The following is a 20,366-nucleotide window of genomic DNA, read 5'->3' as shown; positions in this document are numbered from 1 at the left end:
AATATGCCAGTGAATTTGGAAAACTCAAGAGTGGCCACAGTGCTAGAAAGGGTCAGTTTTCATTCCAATCCCAAAGAAAGGCAATGCCAAAGAATGTTCAAACTACTGCACAATTGCACTCATCTCACATGGTAGAAAAGCGATGCTCAAAATTTTCCACACTAGGTTTCAACAGTATGTGAACCATGAACTTCCAAATGTTCAAGCTGGATTTAGAAAAGGCAGAGGAACCAGAGATCAAATTCCAACATCCATTGAATGATCAAAAAGCAAGAGAGTTCCAAAGAAACATCTACTTCTGCTTTATTGATGATGACAAAGCTTTTGACTGTGTGGATCACAATAAACTGTGGAAAATTCTGAAAGAGATAGGAATGCCAGATAACCTAATCTGCATCCTGAGAAATCTATGTGCAGGTCAAGAAGCAACAGTTAGAACAACAGACTGGTTCCTAATAGGAAAAGAAGTACATCAAGGTTGCATATTGTCACCCTACTTATTTAAGCTATATGCAGGGTACATCATGAGAAATGCTGGGCTGGATGAAGCACAACTCAGAATCAAGATTGCTGGGAGAAATATCAATAACTTCAGATATGCAGATGACACCACCCTTATGGCAGACAGCAAAGAAGAACTAAAGAGCCTCTCCTTGAAAGTGAAAGAGGAGAGTGAAAAAGTTGGCTTAAAACTCAACATTCAGAAAACTAAGATCATGGCATCTGGTCCTATCACTTCATGGCAAATAGATGGGATACAATGGAACCAGTGAGAGACTATTTTGGGGGGCTCCAAAATCACTGCAGATGGTGATTTCAGCCATGAAATTAAAAGACGCTTGCCCCTTGGAAGAAAAGTTATGACCAACCTAGACAGCATATAAAAAGCAGAGACATTACTTGGCCAACATAGGTCCATCTGGTCAAGCTATGGTTTTTCCAGTAGTCATGTATGGATGTGAGAGTTGGAGTATAAAGAAAGCTGAGCACCAAAGAATTGATGCTTTTGAACTGTGGTGTTGGAGAAGACTCTTGAGAGTCCCTTGGACTGCAAGGAGATCAAACCAGTCTATCCTAAAGGATATCAGTCCTGAATATTCATTGGAAGGACTGATGCTGAGGCTGAAACTCCAATACTTTGGCTACCTGATGAGAAAAACTTGACTCATTGGAAAAGACCCTGATGCTGGGAAAGATTAAAGGCAGGAGGAGAATGAATGACAGAGGATGAGATGGTTGGATGGGATTACCGACTCAACGGACATGAATCTGAGCAAACCCTGGGTGTTGGTGATAGACAGGGAGGCCTGGCGTGCTGCAGTCCATGGGGTGCAAAGAGTCAGACACAACTGAGTGACTTAAGTGACTGACTGACTGCCTATAAATTAAACAGCAGGATTTCAATATACAGCCTTAACGTACTCCTTTCACAAGTTGGAACCAGTCTGTTGTTCCATGTCCAGTTCTAACTGTTGCTTCTTGACTTGCATATGGATTTCTCAGGAGGCAGGTAAGGTGGTCTGGAAGTCCCATCTCTTTAAGAATTTTCCCCAGTTTGTTGTGATTCACAGAGTCAAAGGATTTGGCATAGTCAATAAAGCATAAGTATATATTTTTTTCTGGATATCTCTTGCGTTTTCAATGATCCAGCAGATGTTGGCAATTTGATCTTTGTCTTTTCTAAATCCATCCAGCTTGAACATCTGGAAATTCATGGATCACATTCTGCTGGAGCCTTGCTTGGAGAATTTTGGACATTAGTTTGCTATATGTGAGGTGAGTGCGATTGTGCTGTAGTTTAAACATTCTTTGGTATTGTCTTTCTTTGGGATTGGAATGAAAAGTGACCTTTTCCAGTCCTGTGGCCACTCCTGAGTTTTCCAAATTCGCCGGCTATTGAGTGCAGCACTTTCACAGCATCATCTTTTAGAATTTGAAATAGCTTAACTGGAATTCCATCACCTTCACTAGCTTTGTAGTGATGCCTCCCAAGATGCCCTGGACTTCACATTCCAGGATGTCTGGCTCCAGGTGAGTGATTACACCATCGTAGTTATCTGGGTCATGAAGATCTTTTTTGTATAGCTCTTCTGTGTATTCTTGCCACCTCTTCTTAATATCTTCTGCTTCTGTTAGCGCCATACCATTTCTGTCCTTTATTTTGCCTGTTTTTGCATGAAATATTCCCTTGGCATCTCTAACTTTCTTGAAGAGATCTCTAGTCTTTCCCACTCTATTGTTTTCTTCTATTTCTTTGCAATGTTCACTTCAGAAGGCTTTCTTATCTCTCCTTTCTATTCTTTGGAACTGTGCATTCAGATAGGTGTATCTTTCCTTTACTCCTTTGCCTTTTGCTTCTCTTCTTTTCTTAGTTATTTGTAAGGCCTCCTCAGACAACCATTTTGCCTTTATTGCATTACTTTATGTTTTTCCTGCCCACCAAATCTATTAAGAAACCTTTGTCTTTTAGCATAAGGTTTATTTTCCTGTTTAAATTTAAAAAGCTTCAGACAGAGACATTCATTCAACCTGATCTTTCATCTTTTATGAAGCTGGTAGTTTTCTCAAAATTTTTACTGGAAGCAGTTTTAATTAAAAAAAAGGAGGGGGGACATGGTAGTTAATAGTGAAGTTCCAATGAGAAGAAAAGAATGCAATAAAGAGAAACCTGGGAATGTGTCCTTTATTATTTCAGCTGAGATTGCTTTACATGCCACACCTTGTTCACACCTGGCCATGCAACTCTGAGATGGGTGTGACACCACTTGTCCCAGGATGAGTTCAGGCAAAGACTTCCTGAACCCCTGTCAAATTTACTGCACAAAGTCTTGAGTTTAAGCCAAATCCCCTAAAAGGAAAGTCTTCACTCACTTAATAAGCTCAGTTTCCCTGCTTTCTCATCAGTTGCCCATAGAAGACTGATTGGGAAGAAAAAAAAAAAAATCTTGCTATTGTAATCCCTGGGTGTGTCTGGGATGTGGAATGGAGGCTGAGAGCAGAGAGAGAAGGTGAAGAGGAAGGATGCCTGCTATTTGGTTGTCTGTATCCAGGAAGTTAATCCCTTTCTTTGAACAATTCAAAGTGATTTGACAGCTATAATTAAGAAATAGGTTCTGTCTTAGAACTGAAAACGGGATAAAAAGTACATTTCCAACTCTCCTGCTTGAACATAAAACATCGCTATCTGTCCTTTATTTTCATCTGTGTGTGGGTTTCCACAAATGAAGCAACACAATTCTCAAAGCTCTCCTTCTTGTCCAGAGTCACATAACAATGGGAGGTAGTAACCAGGTCACAGAATAGTTGTGACCTTCAGCAGCCACTCAAGCTTTTAAAGTTCACTTGCACTTATAGAGGTGGGAATGAGCTCTTCAACACAGGCTAAACCTGAATCTTTGCACCCATTCTGAAAAGGTTAGAGGAGGGGTGTGTAAAGATGAGATTAGGTGTGGGGAGTGTGTGGTATGCAGTTTATAGCTCACAGGTTTTAACAAAACCTTTCAATCATCCATATCAGTTTTGTTCCATTTGCCATTTAATATGTTATTATAATGCTTCAAACAAGGCTTCATAAGCAGAGTCTCTAAAACTATGTGACCTCACACAAATAATAGTTCAATGATGTAGTAATCTGTGACATTCAAGATTTATAATCAAATGTTTATTATATTGTAAAGTAATTAACCTCCCATTAAAATAAATAAATTTATATTTTAAAAATTCAAATAAAAAATAAATTTAGTGAGTGATGTCAATGACAATGGCAGAGTAAAGAAATCAGAAAATCCTTTCCTTCATAAAACCAATGAGAACACTGACAAAAATTGCCAGAATTAACATTTTCAGAACTCTGGGCATTAACCAAAATTCCTTTAGCAATCTAGGAAATATTTATTCTTCATACAACTGCTGACTGCAGATGGTGGTTGCAGCCATAAAATTAAAAGATGCTTACTCCTTGGAAGGAAAGTTATCACCAGCCTAGATAGCATATTAAAAAGCAGAGACATCACTTTGCCTACAAAGGTCTGTCTAGTAAAGGCTATGGTTTTTCCAGTGGTCATGTATGGATGTGAGAATTGGACTGTGAAAAAGCTGAGCACCAAAGAATTGGTGCTTTTGAACTGTGGTGTTGGAGAAGACTCTTGAGAGTCCCTTGGACTGCAAGGAGATACAACCAGTCCACCCTAAGGGAGATCAGTCCTGGGTGTTCATTGGAAGGGCTGATGCTAAAGCTGAAACTCCAATACTTTGGCCACCTCATGCAAAGAGTTGACTCGTTGGAAAAGACCTTCGTGCTTGGAGGGTTTGGGGGCAGGAATAGAAGGGGACGACAGAGGATGAGATGGCTGGATGGCATCACCAACTTGATGGACGTGAGTTTGGGTAAACTCCAGGAGTTGGTGATGGATAGGGAGGCCTGATGTGCTGCGATTCATGAGGTAGCAAAGAGTCGGACAAGACTGAGCAACTGAACTGAACTGAACTGAACTGCTAACTTTCAGTAAGAACAGCAATATATGTGGCATTTCCATGTGATCCCTCCTATCCCACTTCCCAACTCTACAGTAGCCTGGAAAACAGCCTGCAGTCACCGCGGAAGCCAGCAATCTGGCAACCACTGGAGGGAGAAGAGCATGGGTGGAGTTCCTTCAGAGCTCCATTTTCAGATTATTGTCAGTATTTGGCCTTCCTAGTGGTTCCTTGGAGATCTTATGTATAAGACTGGCTATTTTACCAAACTTGGAGATTTCCCAGTGCAGAGCCTTTTCTCCAGGGATGTTTGTCAAAAACTGCCAAAGAAAGAGAGAGAGAGAGAAGACTCTAAAAAAAAGAAAAAAAGAAGAAGAAGAAAAGAGAAACAAAAGAGGGGACATCACTACCTAACCTACAGAGGAACAAGAATACTATAAAAAATATATGCTAACAATTGAGATAATGTAAATGAAATGGACAGATTCACAGAAAAACACAAACTACCGAAATTGACTCCAAAAGAACTAGACAATCTAAACAGACTTATAGCAAGTAAAGAGATTGAATGAATAATTTTAAAAAGCTACCCACAAAGAAAGGCTCAGGTCCATATAATTTCCCTGTTGAATTGTACCAAGCATTTAAAGAAGAATTAATACTAATTCTTCAAAACTCTTCCAAAAAAAAATAGAAAAGAGTGAATACTTCTCTATTCATCTTGTTGTTGTTGTTCACTCGCTAAGACATGTCTGAGTGTTTGCCACCCTATGGACTGTAGCATGCCAGGCTCAATTCATCATACAATGTCAGTATTATCTTCATACCGAAACCACTCAAAGACATCACAAGGAAATAAAACTCCAGGCCAATATCTCTCATGGATATGGATACAAAATTATTCAACAAAATAGTAGCAAACTATATCTAGCAACATATGAATGGAATTATACATCAAACCAAAGTGCAATTTATGTCAAGTATGCAAGGCTGGTCTGGAAATCAATTAATACAATGCACCATATTAATATTTATTCAATGACAAGATCATCTGAATAAATGCAAAAAACTTTTGACAAAATCCAATATCCTTTCATAATAAATGCACTCAACAAACTAAGGACATAAGGTCATATTCTCATCTTGACAAATGGCATGTATAAACACTCACAACTAGCATCATGTATCATTGTTCAGGACTGGATGCTCTTTATTTAATATCAGGAATAAGACAAAGATGTCATTCTTGCCACTTATGTTCAACAGTGTCCTAGAGGGATTTGAGACAGTACAATTAGGAAAGAAAAAGAAATAAAAGGCATTCAGACTGAAAAAGAAGAAGTAAAACTATCTCTGTCCACATATAACATGCTCTTGTATTAAATATATAGAAAATCCTATGGAATCCACTAAAGAACAATTAGAACTAATAAATGAGTTCAGCAAGTTTGCAAGATATAAAAATCAATTATATTTCTAGACACTTGTAATAAACAATTTAAAAATAAATAAGGAAAAAATTTCAGTTACAATAGCATCAACAAGAATAAAATACTTAGGAATAAATTTAACAAAATAAGTGCCTGAATGCTTTTACACTGAAAACTACAAAAGAATGTTGAAAGAAATTGAAGAATATCTAAAAAAATGAAAAAATAACACATATTCATAGATCAGAAAACTTAACTTTGTTAAAAGAGTAACACTATTCAAATTAATCTGCAGATTCAGTGGGCAATCCCTATCAGAATTTCAGTTTATTTTTTTGAAGAAATTGACAAGTTGATTCTAAAATTCATATGGAACTGCAAGTGATCCAGAACATTACTTTATATTTGATGATCACTTCTTAGATGCAACACCAAAAGCACAACCACCAAAAGAAAAACAGATAAATTGAACTATTAAAATTTTAAACTTTTTTGCATCAAAAATACAATCAAGAAAGTGAAAAGGAACCCAAAGAATAGGAGAACATATCTGCAAATCATGTGTCACATAACGATCTAGTATTCAGAACATAGAAAAATTCCTACAACCTAACAACAAAAATACAGAGTACTCAATTAAAAGCCGGATGAAAAATTTAAATAGATATTTTCCCAAAGAAAATATACAAATGGCCAATAAGCACATGAAAAAATAATCATCCACATTAACCATTGAGTTCAGTTCAGTTCAGTCACTCAGTCATGTCTGACTCTTTGCGACCCCATGAACCGCAGCACGCCAGGCTTCCCTGTCCATCACCAACTCCCAGAGTCCACACAAACCCATGTCCATTGTGTCAGTGACGCCATCCAACCATCTCATCCTCTGTCATCCCCTTCTCCTCCTGCCCTCAATCTTTCCCAGCAACAGGGTCATTTCAAATGAGTCAGCTCTCTGCATCAGGTGGCCAAAGTATTGGAGTTTCAGCTTCAGCATCAGTCCTTCCAATGAATATTCAGGACTGATCTCCTTTAGGATGGACTGGTTGGACCTCCTCGCAGTCCAAGGGACTTTCAAGAGTTTTCGCCAACACCACAGTTCAAAAGCATCAGTTTTTCAACGCTCAGCTTTCTCTATAGTCCAACTCTCACATCCATACATGACTACTGAAAAAAATATAGCCTTGACTAGACATTAACCATTGCTGCTGCTGCTGCTACTGCTGCTGCTGCTGCTGCTACTAAGTCACTTCAGTCATGTCCAACTCTGTGCAACCCCATAGATGGCAGCCCACTAGGCTCCTCTATCCCTGGGATTCTCCAGGCAAGAATACTGGAGTGGGTTGCCATTTCCTTCTCCAATGCATGAAAGTGAAATGTGACAGTAAAGTCACTTAGTCATGCCTGACTCTTAGAGACTCCATGGACTGTAGCCTACCAGGCTCCTCCATCCATGGGATTTTCCAGGCAAGAGTACTGGAGGACATTAACCATTAAGGAACTGCAAACCAAAGCCACAAAGAAATATAACTTCACACCCACTAGGATGACTACAACAAAAACGTTAATGGAAATTAAACATCAGCAAGGATATGTAGAAATCGGACCTCATACCTTGCTGGCTGGAGGGTAAGGTAACGCAGTCACTTTGCAAAACAGTTTGGCAGTTACTCAAAAGGTTAAACATAAAGCTATCATATGACTCTGCAATTTCATTTCTAAGTATATACCCAGAAGATTTGAAGACATGTGTGTATAGAAAAACTTGTGCATAAAGTTTTTACACATTTGTCCATTGCAGCTTTGTTCATAATAGCTTCAAATTGAAAACAACTCAAACACCCACCAATAGTTAAAAGGGTAAACCAACTGTGATATACCCATACAACAGAGATTATTATTCAACCAGGAATAGGAATACTTCAAGCAACATGTGGATGAACTCTGAAAATATTATGCTAAATGAAAGAAGTCAGACACAAAGGGCATATATTATATGATTTCATTCATATGAAATGTCCAGAACAGGCAAATCCATACAGACAGAAAGCTGAATAATGGTTGCTATGGGCTGGGGACAGGAGAGGAATGGGGAGTGACTGCTAATAGAAATCAAACTTCTTTGGGGGAGAATGAAAATACTACCCTGGAATTAAATAAAGGTGATGGTTGCTCGACTTTGTGAAAATACTAGAAACCACTTTTCTGTTGTTCAGTTAGTCATGTCTGACACTTTGTGAACCCATGAACTGCAGCATGCCCGGCTTCCCTGTCCTTTACCTTCTCCCAGAGCTTGCTCAAACTAATGCCCATTGATTCTTTGACACCATCCAGTCATCTGGTCCTCTGTTATTCCCTTCTCCTCTCGCCTTCAATCTTTGCCAGCATTAGGATCTTTTCAAATGAGTCAGTTCTTTGCATAGGGTGGCCAAGTATTGCAGCTTCAGCATCAGCATCAATCCTTCCAATAAATATTCAGGGCTGATTTCCTTTAGGATGGGCTGGTTTGATCTCTTTGCTGTCCAAGACACTCTCAAGAGTCTTCTCCAACACCACAGTTCAAAACCATCAATTCTTCAGCACTCAGCCTTCTTTATGGTCCAACACTCACATCCATATATGACTACTGGAAAAACCATAGCTTTGACTAAATGGACCTTTGTTGGCAAAGTGATTTCTGTGCTTTTTAATATGCTGTCTAGGTTGGTCAAAGCTTTTCTTCCAATGAGCAAGTGTCTTTTAATTTCATGGCGGAAGTCACCATCTGCAGTGATTTTGGAGCCCAGGAAAATAAAGTCAACCATTGTTTCCACTGGTTCCCCAACTATTTGGCATGAAGTGATGGGAATAGATGCCATGATCTTAGTTTTCTGAATGTTGAGTTTTAAGCCAATGCTTTCACTCTCCTCTTTCACTTTCATCAAGAGGCTATTTAGTTCCTCTTCACTTTCTACCATAAGGATGGTGTTATCTGTGTATCTGAGGTTATTAATATTTCTCTCAGAAATCTTGATTCCAGCTTGGGCTTAATCCAGCCTGGCATTTCACATGATGTTCTCTGCATATAAGTTAAATAAATAGGATGACAATGTACAGCCTTGACATACTCTTTTCCTGATTTGGAATCAGTCCTCGGCCCCATGTCTGGTTCTAACTGTTGCTTCTTGACCTGCATACAGGTTTTTCAGGAGGCAGGTAAGGTGTTCTGGTTTCCCATCTCTTAAAGAATTTTCTACAGTGTGTTATGATCCACACAGTCAAAAGCTTTAGTGCTTTCAATGAAGCAGAAGCAGATGTTTTCCTGGAACTCTCTTGCTTTTTCAATGATCCAGTGGATGTTGGCAATTTAGTTCCTCTGCCTTCTCTAAAACCAGCTTGAACATCAGGAAGTTCATGGTTCATGTATGGCTGAAGCCTGGCTTGGAGAATTTTAAGCATTACTTTACTAGTGTGTGAGATGAGTGCAATTGTGCAGTAGTTTGAGCATTCTTTGGCACTGCCTTTCTTTGGGATTGGAATGAAAACTGACCTTTTCCAGTCCTGTGGCCACTGCTGAGTTCTCCAAATTTGCTGGCATATTGAGTGCAGCACTTTCACAGCATCATCTTTCAGGATTTGAAATAGCTCAACTGGAATTCCATCACCTCCATTAGCTTTGTTCATAGTGATGCTTTCTAAGGCCCCCTTGACTTCACATTCCAGGATGTCTGGCTCTAGGTGAATGATCATACCATCGTGATTATCTTGGTCATGAAGATCTTTTTTTGTACAGTTCTTCTGTGTATTCTTGCCACCTCTTCTTAATATCTTCTGCTTCTGTTAGGTCCATACCATTTCTGTCCTTTATTGAGCCCATATTTGCATGAAATGTTCCCTTGATACGGTACATAGAAAACCCTAAAGATAGTATCAGAAAATTACTAGAGCTAATCAGTGAATTTAGCAAAGTTGCAGGATACACAATCAATATACAGAAATCACTTGCATTTCTATATACTAAAAATTAAAAATCAGAAAGAGAAATTAAGGAATCAATCCATTCACCATTGCCACAAAAATAATTAAACATCTAAGAATAAACTTACCTAAGGAGACACTCTGATAGACAGAGTACCTGATGAACTATGGACGGAGGCTCGTGAAAGGAGAGAGGAATCAAGACCATCCCAAGAAAAAGACATGCAAAAAAGCTGAATGGTTGTCTGAGGAAGCCTTGAAAGTGGCTGTGAAAAGAAGGGAAGTGAAAAGCAAAGGATAAAAAAAAAGATATAGCCATATGAATGCAGAGTTCCAAAGAATAGAAAGGGGAGATAAGAAAGCCTTCCTCAGCAATCAATGCAAAGAAATAGAGGAAAACAGTAGAATGGGAAAGACTAGAAATCTCTTCAAGAAAATTAGAGATAGCAAAGGAACATTTTATGCAAAGATGGGCTTGATAAAGGACAGAAATGGTAGGGACTTAACAGAAGCAGAAGATATTAAGGAGAGGTGGCAAGAATACACAGAAGAACTGTACAAAAAAGATCTTCATGACCCAGATCATCACAATGTTGTGATCACCAACCTAGAGCCAGATATCTGGAATGTGAAGTCAAGTGGGCTTTAGTAAGTATTGCTACGAACAAAGCTAATGGAGGTGATGGAATTCCAGTTGAGCTATTTCAAATCCTGAAAGATGATGCTGTGAAAGTGCTGCACTCAATATGCCAGCAAATTTGGAAACTCAGCAGTGGCCACAGGACTGGAAAAGGTCAGTTTTCATTCCAATCCCAAAGAACGGCCGTGCCAAAGAATGCTCAAACTACTGCACAATTGCACTCATCTCACACACTAGTAAAGTAATGCTTAAAATTCTCCAAGCCAGGCTTCAGCCATACATGAACCATGAACTTCCAGATGTTCAGGCTGGTTTCAGAAAAGGTAGAGGAACCAGAGATCAAATTGTCAACATCTGCTGGATCATGGAAAAAGCAAGAGAGTTCCAGAAAAACATCTATTTCTGCTTTATTGACTATGCCAAAGCCTTTGTGTGGATCACAAGAAACTGTGGAAAATACTTAAAGAGATAGGAATCCCAGACCACCTGACCTGCCTCTTGAGAAACCTGTATGCAGGTAAGGAGGCAAACCTCTATGCAGACATATAACAACAATAGACTTGTTCCAAATAGGAAAAGGAGTACTCAAGGCTGTATATTGTCACTGTTCCTTTTTAACTTATATGCAGAGTACATCATGAGAAACACTGGGCTGGAGGAAGCACTAGCAGGAATTAAGATTGCCAGGAGAAATATCAATAACCTCAAATATGCAGATGACACCACCCTTATGGAAGAAAGTGAAGAAGAACTAAAAAGCCTCTTGATGAAAGTGAAAGAGTAGAGTGAAAAAGTTGTGTTTAAGCTCAACATTCAGAAAACTAAGATCATGGCATCCAGTCCCATCACTTCATGGGAAATAGATGGGGAAGCAGTGGAAACTGTGGCTGACTTTATTTTTCTGGGCTCCAAAATCACTGCAGATGGTGATTGCATCCATGAAATTAAAGGATGCTTACTCCTTGGAAGGAAAGTTATGACCAACCTAAACAGCAAATCAAAGGTCCATCTAGTCAAGGCTATGGTTTTTTAAGTAGTCATGTATGGATGTGAGAGTTGGACTATAAAGAAAGCTGAGCACAGAAGAACTGATGCTTTTGAACTGTGGTGTTGGAGAAGACTCTTGAGAGTCACTTCGACTGCAAGGAGATCCAACCAGTCCATCCTAAAGGAGATTAGTCCTGGGTGTTGATTGGAAGGACTGATGTTGAAGCTGAAACTCCAATACTTTGGCCACCTGATGTGAAGAGCTGACTCATTGAAAAAGACCCTGATGCTGGGAAAGATTGAGGGCAGGAGGAGAAGGGGACGACAGGGGATGAAATGGTTGGATGGCTTCACCAACTCAATATATATGGGTTTGGGTGGGCTCTGGGAGTTGGTAATGGACAGGGAGGCCTGGCGGTCTGCAGTTCATGTGGTCACAGTGAGTCAGACATGATTGAGCTACTGAACTGAACTGAAGTGAAGGAGACAAAAGAACTGAACACAGAGAATTATAAGACACTAAAGAAAAAAATGATGCCGTTTTTATTTCAAGATTTTAGATCATTTACTATCATTATTCAGAATTCTTTATCAGGTAGATTCCCTATCTCTTCCTCTTTTGTTTGATTTGGTGGGCATTTATCCTGTTTCTTTACCTGTTGGGTATTCTTTTGTCTCTTCATCTTGTTTATATTGCTGTGTTTGGGGTGGCATTTCTGTATTCTGGCAGTTTGTGGAATTCTCTTTATTGTGGAGTTTCCTCACTGTGGGTGGGGTTGTATCAGTGGCTTGTCAAGGTTGCTTGGTTAGGGAAGCTTGTGTCAGTGTCCTGGTGGGTGGAGCTGGATTTCTTCTCTCTGGAGTGCAATGACGTGTCCAGGAATGAGTTATGAGATGTAAATGGTTTGGGGGTAACTTTGGGCAGCCTGTATATTGAAGCTCAGGGCTGTGTTCTTGTGTTGCTGGAGAATTTGTGTGGTATGTCTTGCTCTGGAACTCGTTGGCCCTTGGGTGGTGCTTGGTTTTCAGTGTAGGTATGGAGGCGTTTGATGATGGGAGAGGGTGTAGAGAAAAGGGAATCCTCTTACACTGTTGGTGGGGATGCAAACTAGTATAGCCACTATGGAGAACAATGTGGAGACTCCTTAAAAAACCGGAAATAGAACTGCCTTATGACCCAGCAATCCCACTGCTGGGAATACACACCAAGGAAACCAGAAATGAAAGAGACACATGTACCCCAATGTTCATCGCAGCACTGTTTAGAATAGCCAGGACATGGAAGCAACCTAGATGTCCATCAGCAGAAAAATGGATAAGAAAGCTGTGGTACATATACACAATGGAGTATTACTCAGCCATTAAAAAGAATACATTTGAATCAGTTCTAATGAGGTGGATGAAACTGGAGCCTATAATACAGAGTGAAGTAAGCCAGAAAGAAAACCACCAATACAGTATACTAACACATATATATGGAATTTAGAAAGATGGTAACGATAACCCTGTATGCGAGACAGCAAAAGAGACACAGATGTATAGAACAGTCTTTTGGACTCTGCAGGAGAGGGAGAGGGTGGGATGATTTGGGAGAATGACATTGAAACATGTATAATATCATATAAGGAACAAATCACAGTCTAGGTTCGATGCAGGGTGCAGGATGCTTGGGGTTGGTGCACTGGGATGACCCAGAGGGATGGTGTGTGTGGGGGGCAAGGGGGGGGAAGGTGGGAGGGGGGTTCGGGATTGGAAACACATGTACACCCATGGCAGATTCATGCTGATGTGTGGCAAAACCAATACAATATTGTAAAGTTAATAATAATAATAATTTTTTTTAAAAGAAAGAAATGAAAGATGACATCAACATATGGAGGTATATTCCATGTTCCTGGGTAGAGACAATTAGTATTATGAAAATGACTATGTAACCAAGTGCAGTTTGCAGATACAATGTGATCCCTATCAAATTACCAAAGGTATTTTTTCACATAACTAGAACAAAACATTTCATAATTCATATGGAAACACAAAAGACCTCAAATAGCCAAAGCAGTCTTGAGAAAGAAGAATGGAGCTAGGAGAATCAACCTTCCTGACATCAGGTTATACTACAAAGCTACAGTCATCAAGACAGTACAGTACTGGCCCCAAAACAAAAATACAGACCAATGGAACAAGATAGAAAGACCAGAAATAAAGCCTTGCACCAATAGGTACCTAATTTTTGACAAAGGAGGCAAGAACATACAATGGGGGAAAAACATTCTCTTCAATAAATGGTGTTGGGAAAACTGGACAGCTACATGGAAAAGAATGAAATTAGAACACTTCCTATTGATGCTTTTGAACTGTGGTGTTGGAGAAGACTCTTGAGAGTCCCTTGGACTGCAAGGAGGTCCAACAAGTCCATTCTGAAGGAGATCAGTCCTGGGTGTTCTTTGGAAGGAATGATGCTAAAGCTGAAACTCCAGTATTTTGGCCACCTCATGCAAAGAGTTGACTCATTGGAAAAGACTCTGATGCTGGGAGGAATTGGGGGCGGGAGGAGAAGGGGATGACAGAGGATGAGATGGCTGGATGGGATCACTGACTTGATGGATGTGAGTTTGAGTGAACCCTGGGAGTTGGTGATGGACGGGGATGCCTGGTGTGCTGCAATTCATGGGGTCTCAAAGAGTCAGACACGACTGAGCGACTGAACTGAACTGAACACCATACACAAAGGTAAACTCAAAATGGATTAACGACCTAAGTGTAAGACCAGAAACTGTAAAACTCTTAGAGGAAAACATAGACAGAATACTCGATGACATAAATCAAAGCAAGATCCTTTATGACCCACCTCCTAGATTAAAGGAAATAAAAGCAAAAGTAAACAAATGGGACCTATTAAACGTAAAAGCTTTTGCACAGCAAAGGAAACTATAAGCAAGGTGAAAAGACAGCCCTCAGAATGGGAGAAAATAATAGCAAATGAAACAACTGACAAAGGTTTAATTTCCAAAACATACAAGCAGCTCATACAACTCAATACCAGAAAAACAAACAGCCCAATCAAAAAGTGGGGAAAAGACCTAAACAGATATTTCTCCAAAGAAGACATACAGATGGCTAACACTTGAAAAGATGCTCAACATTGCTCCTTATTAGAGAAATGCAAATGAAAAATACAATGAGATATCTCCTCACACCAGTCAGAATGTCCCTCATCAAAATGTCTAAAAACAATAAATGGTGGAGAGAGTGTGGAGAAAAGGGAACACTCTTGCCCTGCTGGTGGGAATGTAAATTGATCCAGGCACTATGGAAGATGGTATGGAGATTATTTAAGAAACTAGGAATAGAACCACCATATGACTCAGCAATCCCACTCCTAGGCATATACCCTGAGGAAACCAAAATTGTTCATTGCAGCACTATTTACAATAGCTAGAAGATGGAAGCAACCTAGATGTCCAACGACAGATGAATGTATAAAGAAGTTGTGGTGTATTTAAGTTTTAGTTTAGTCGCTCAGTCGTGTCCGACTCTTTGCAACCCCATGGACTGGAGGCTACCAGGCTCCTCTGTCCATGGGATTTTCCAGGCAAGAATACTGGAGCGGGTCGCCATTTCCTTCTACAGAGGCTCTTCCAGACCCAGGGATCAAACCCAGGTCTCCCACATTGTAGGCAGACGCTTTACCGTCTGAGCCACCAGGGAAGTCTACTCAGCCGTAAAAAGGAATGCATTTAAGTCAGTTCTGATGAGGTGGATGAACCTAGAACCAATTATACCAAGTGAAGTAAGTCAGAAAGAGAAAGATAAATACCATTTTCTAACACATATATATGAAATCTAGAAAAATGGTACTGAAGAATTTATTTACAGGGCAACAATGGAGAAACAGACATAGAGAATAGACTAATGGACATGGAGAAGGGGAGGAGAGGATGAGATGTATGGAAAGAGTAACACTGAAATGTACATTACCATATGTAAAATAGGTAGCCAACAGGAATTTGCTGTATGGCTCAGGAAACTCAAACAGGGGCTCTGTATCAACCCAGAGGGGTGGATGAGGAGGGAGATGGGAAGGAGTTTCTAAAAGGAGAGGGTATATGTATACCTATGACTGATTCATGTTGAGGTTTCACAGAAAACAGCAAAATTCTGTAAAGCAATTTAATTCAATAAAAAATCAATTAATTTTTTTTAACTTTATTTTACTTTACAATACTGTATTGGTTTTGCCATACATTGACATGAATCTACCACGAGTGTACATGAGTTCCCAATCCTGAATCCCCCTCCCACCTCCCACCCCATATCATCTCTCTGGACCATCCCTGTGCACCAGCCCCAAGCATCCTGTATCCTGTATTGAACATAGACTGGCAATTTGTTTCTTACATGATAGTATACATGTTTCAATGCCATTTTCCCAAATCATCCCACCCTCTCCCTCTCCCTCAGAGTCCAAAAGTCCATTCTATACATCTGTGTCTCTTTTGCTGTCTCACATACAGGGTTATCCTTACCATCTTTCTAAATTCCATATACACTTGACGTCTCATAACCTATTATTGGTCACTTCATTGCACTCCAATTAATTTTTTTTAATCACTACTGCCTAAACACAAGTTTCAGAAACTAAAACCCTGGAAATATGTCATTAAACTGCTTCATTTAACAACTTGATTCAGCTTAGGGAAAAAAAATTCACAGTAATCATTAAAAAATATATATAATGGGATGATCCCCTAGACAAGGTCATGGCAACCCACTTCAGTATTCTTGCCTGGAGCACCCATGGACAGAGGTGCCTGGTGGGCTGCAGTCCATTGGGTTGCAAAGAGTCAGACATGACTATGCAACTTAGGATGCACACATAATGGGGTAAGCTAACAAGTCATCATCTGAACAGAATATATGTTATTTATCTAAGTTAGTAAACAACAAGATGGCCCAACAGTATAACATCCTGGCAGATTAGACTAAAGAGGCAATTCGAAGTTATTTCATACAACCTTTATCTAAATTACCATGGACTTTTATTTATCATCTCTTTAATGTGATGTAGGTCATACCTGAATGGTCTAGTGGGTTTTGGCAATAAGGAGTTCATGATCTGAGCCACAGTCAGCTCCTGGTCTTGTTTTTGCTGACTGTTTAGAGCTTCTCCATCTTTGGCTGCAAAGAATGTAATCAATCTGATTTTAGTGTTGACTATCTGGTGATGTCCATGTGTAGAGTCTTCTCTTGTGTTGTTGGAAGAGGGTGTTTGCTATGACCAGTGTGTTCTCTTGGCAAAACTCTAATAGCCTTTGCCCTGCTTCATTCCCTATTCCAAGGCCAAATTTGCCTGTTACTCCAGGTGTTTCTTGACTTCCTACTTTTGCATTCCAGTCCCCTATAATGAAAAGGACATCTTTTTTGGGTGTTAGTTCTAAAAGGTCTTGTAGGTCTTCATAGTTCAACTTCAGCTTCTTCAGCATTATTCATTGGGGTATAGGCTTCGATTACTGTGATATCGAATGGTTTTCCCTGGAAACGAACAGAGATCATTCTGTCGTTTTTGAGATTGCATCCAAGTACTGCATTTCGGACTCTTTTGTTGACCATGATGGCTACTCCATTTCTTTTGAGGGATTCTGGCCTGCAGTAGTAGATATAATGGTCAGCTGAGTTAAATTTACCCATTCCAGTCCATTTTAGCTGGCTGATTCCTAGAATGTCGACGTTCACTCTTGCCATGTCTTATTTGACCACTTCCAATTTGCCTTGATTCATGGACCTGACATTCCAGGTTCCTATGCAATATTGCTCTTTACTGCATCAGACCTTGCTTCTATCACCAGTCACATCCACAACTGGGTATTGTTTTTGCTTTGGCTCCATCCCTTCATTCTTTCTGGAGTTATTTCTCCACTGATCTCCAGTAGCGTGTTGGGCATCTACTGACCTGGGGAGTTCCTCTTTCAGTATCCTATCATTTTGCCCTTTCGTACTGTTCATGGGGTTCCCAAGGCAAGAATACTGAAGTGGATTGCCATTCCCTTCTCCAGTGGACCACATTCTGTCAGACCTCTCCACCATGACCCGCATGGTGGCCCCACAGGGCATGGCTTAGTTTCATTGAGTAAGACAAGGCTGTGGTTCTAGTGTGATTGGATTGACTAGTTTTCTGTGATTGTGGTTTTAGTGTGTCTGCCCTCTGATGCCCTCTTGCAACACCTACTGTCTTACTTGGGTTTCTCTTACCTTGGACATGGGGTATCTCTTCATGACTGCTCCAGCAAAGCACAGCCTCTGCTCCTTACTTTGGACGATGGGTATCTCCTCACTGCCGCCCCTCCTGACCTTGAATGTGGAGTAGCTCCTCTCAGCCCTCCTGTGCCTGCTCAGCCTTAATGATCAAATCCCTTATGATTAAACAGTGGAAGTGAGAAATAGATTTAAGAGACTAGATCTGATAGATAGAGAGCCTGATGAACTATGGACAGAGGTTCATGACATTGTACAGTAGACAGGGATCAAGACCATCCCCATGGAAAAGAAATGCAAAAAAGCAAAATGGCTATCTGGGGAGGGCTTACAAATAGCTGTGAAAAGAAGAGAAGCAAAAAGAAAGAAAAGGAAAGATATAAGCATCTGAATACAGAGTTCCAAAGAATAGCAAGAAGAGATAAGAAAGGCTTCCTCAGTGATCAATGCAAAGAAATAGAGGAAAACAGTACAATGGGAAAGACTAGACATCTCTTCAAGAAAATCAGAGATACCAAGGGAACATTACATACAAAGATGAGCTCAATAAAGGACAGAAATTGTATGGACCTAACAGAAGCAGAAGATATTAAGAAGAGGTGGCAAGAATACACAGAAGAACTGTACAAAAAAGATCTTCATGACCAAGATAGTTACAATGGTATGATCACTCACCTAGAGCCAGACATCCTGGAATGTGAAGTCAAGTGGGCCTTAGGAAGCATCACTATGAATAAAGCTAGTGGAAGTGATGGAATTCCAGTTGAGCTATTTGAAATCCTGAAAGATGATGCTGTGAAAGTGCTGCACTCAATATGCCAGCAAATTTGGAAAACTCAGCAGTGGCCACAGGACTGGAAAAGGTCAGTTTTCATTCCAATCCCAAAGAAAGGCAGTGCCAAAGAATGCTCAAACTACTGCACAATTGCACTCATCTCACATGCTAGTAAAGTAATGCTCAAAATTCTCCAAGCCAGGCTTCAGCAATACATGAACCATGAATTTCCAGATGTTCAAGCTGGTTTTAGAAAAGGCAGAGGAACCAGAGATCAAATTGCCAACATCCGCTTGATCATCGAAAAAGCAAGAGAGTTCCAGAAAAACATCTATTTCTGCTTTATTGACTATGCCAAAGCCTTTGACCGTGTGGATCACAATAAACTGTGGAAAATTCTAAAAGAGATGGGAATACTGGACCACCTGACCTCCCTCTTGAGAAATCTGTATGCAGGTCAGGAAGCAACAGTTAGAACTGGTCATAGAACAGACTGGTTCCAAATAGGAAAAGGAGTACATAAAGGCTGTATATTGTCACCCTGCTTATTTAACTTCTATGCAGAGTACATCATTAGAAACTCTGGGCTGGAAGAAGCACAAACTGGAATCAAGATTGCCAGGAGAAATATCAATAACCTCAGATATGCAGATGACACCACCCTTATGGCAGAAAGTGAAGAGGAACTAAAGAGCCTCTTGATGAAAGTGAAAGAGGAGAGCGAAAAAGTTGGCTTAAAGCTCAACATTCAGAAAACAAAAATCATGGCATCTGGTCCCATCACTTCATGGGAAATAGATGGGGAAACAGTGGAAACAGTGTCAAATTTTATTTTTTTTGGGGGGGGGCCTCCAAAATCACTGCAGATAGTGATTGCAGCCATGAAATTAAAAGACGCTTGCTCCTTGGAAGGAAAGTTATGACCAACCTAGATAGCATATTCAAAAGCAGAGACATTACTTTGTTAACAAAGGTCTGTCTAGTCAAGGCCATGGTTTTTCCAGTGGTCATGTATGGATGTGAGTGTTGGACTGTGAAGAAGGCTGAGCACCGAAGAATTGATGCTTTTGCGTTGTGGTGTTGGAGAAGACTCTTGAGAGTCCCTTGGACTGCAAGGAGATACAACCAGTCCATTCTAAAGGATATCAGTCCTGGGTGTTCTTTGGAGGGAATGATGCTAAAGCTGAAACTCCAGTACTTTGGCCACCTCGTGCGAAGAGTTGACTCATTGGAAAAGACTCTGATGCTGGGAGGGTTTGGGGGCAGGAATAGAAGGGGATGACAGAGGATGAGATGGCTGGATGGCATCACCAACTTGATGGACGTGAGTCTGAGTGAACTCCGGGAGTTGGTGATGGACAGGGAGGCCTGGTGTGCTGCAATTCATGGGGTCTCAAAGAGTCGGACACGACTGAGTGACTGAAATGAACTGAATGTAATATAGAGTCTACCTCAATAATACATGACAAACAAAATCATGATAATATTTCTTTAGTTCATTCCAGCATAATAGAGATTGAATTGCCAACATTCATTGGATTGTAGAGAGCACAAAGGAATTCCAGAAAAACATCTACTTCTGCTTCGTTGACTGCACCAAAGCCTTTGATTGTGTGGATCACAAGCTGTAAAAATTCTTAAAGAGATGAGGATATCAGACCACCTTACCTGCCTCCTGGGAAACCTGTATGCAGGTCAAGAAGCAACAATTAGAACCAAACATGGAACAATGGACTGGTTCCAAATTGTGAAAGGAATACATCAAGGCCATATACTGTCATTCTGCTCAGAACAGGCAAATCCATATAGACAGAAAGCTGAATGGTAGTGAGCAGTTCCTCAGAGCTGGTCC

This window comes from Capricornis sumatraensis, chromosome 10 (genome assembly GCF_032405125.1).
Source record: "Capricornis sumatraensis isolate serow.1 chromosome 10, serow.2, whole genome shotgun sequence".
NCBI lineage: Eukaryota > Metazoa > Chordata > Mammalia > Artiodactyla > Bovidae > Capricornis > Capricornis sumatraensis.
Note: the sequence above shows the minus strand (reverse complement) of the source record.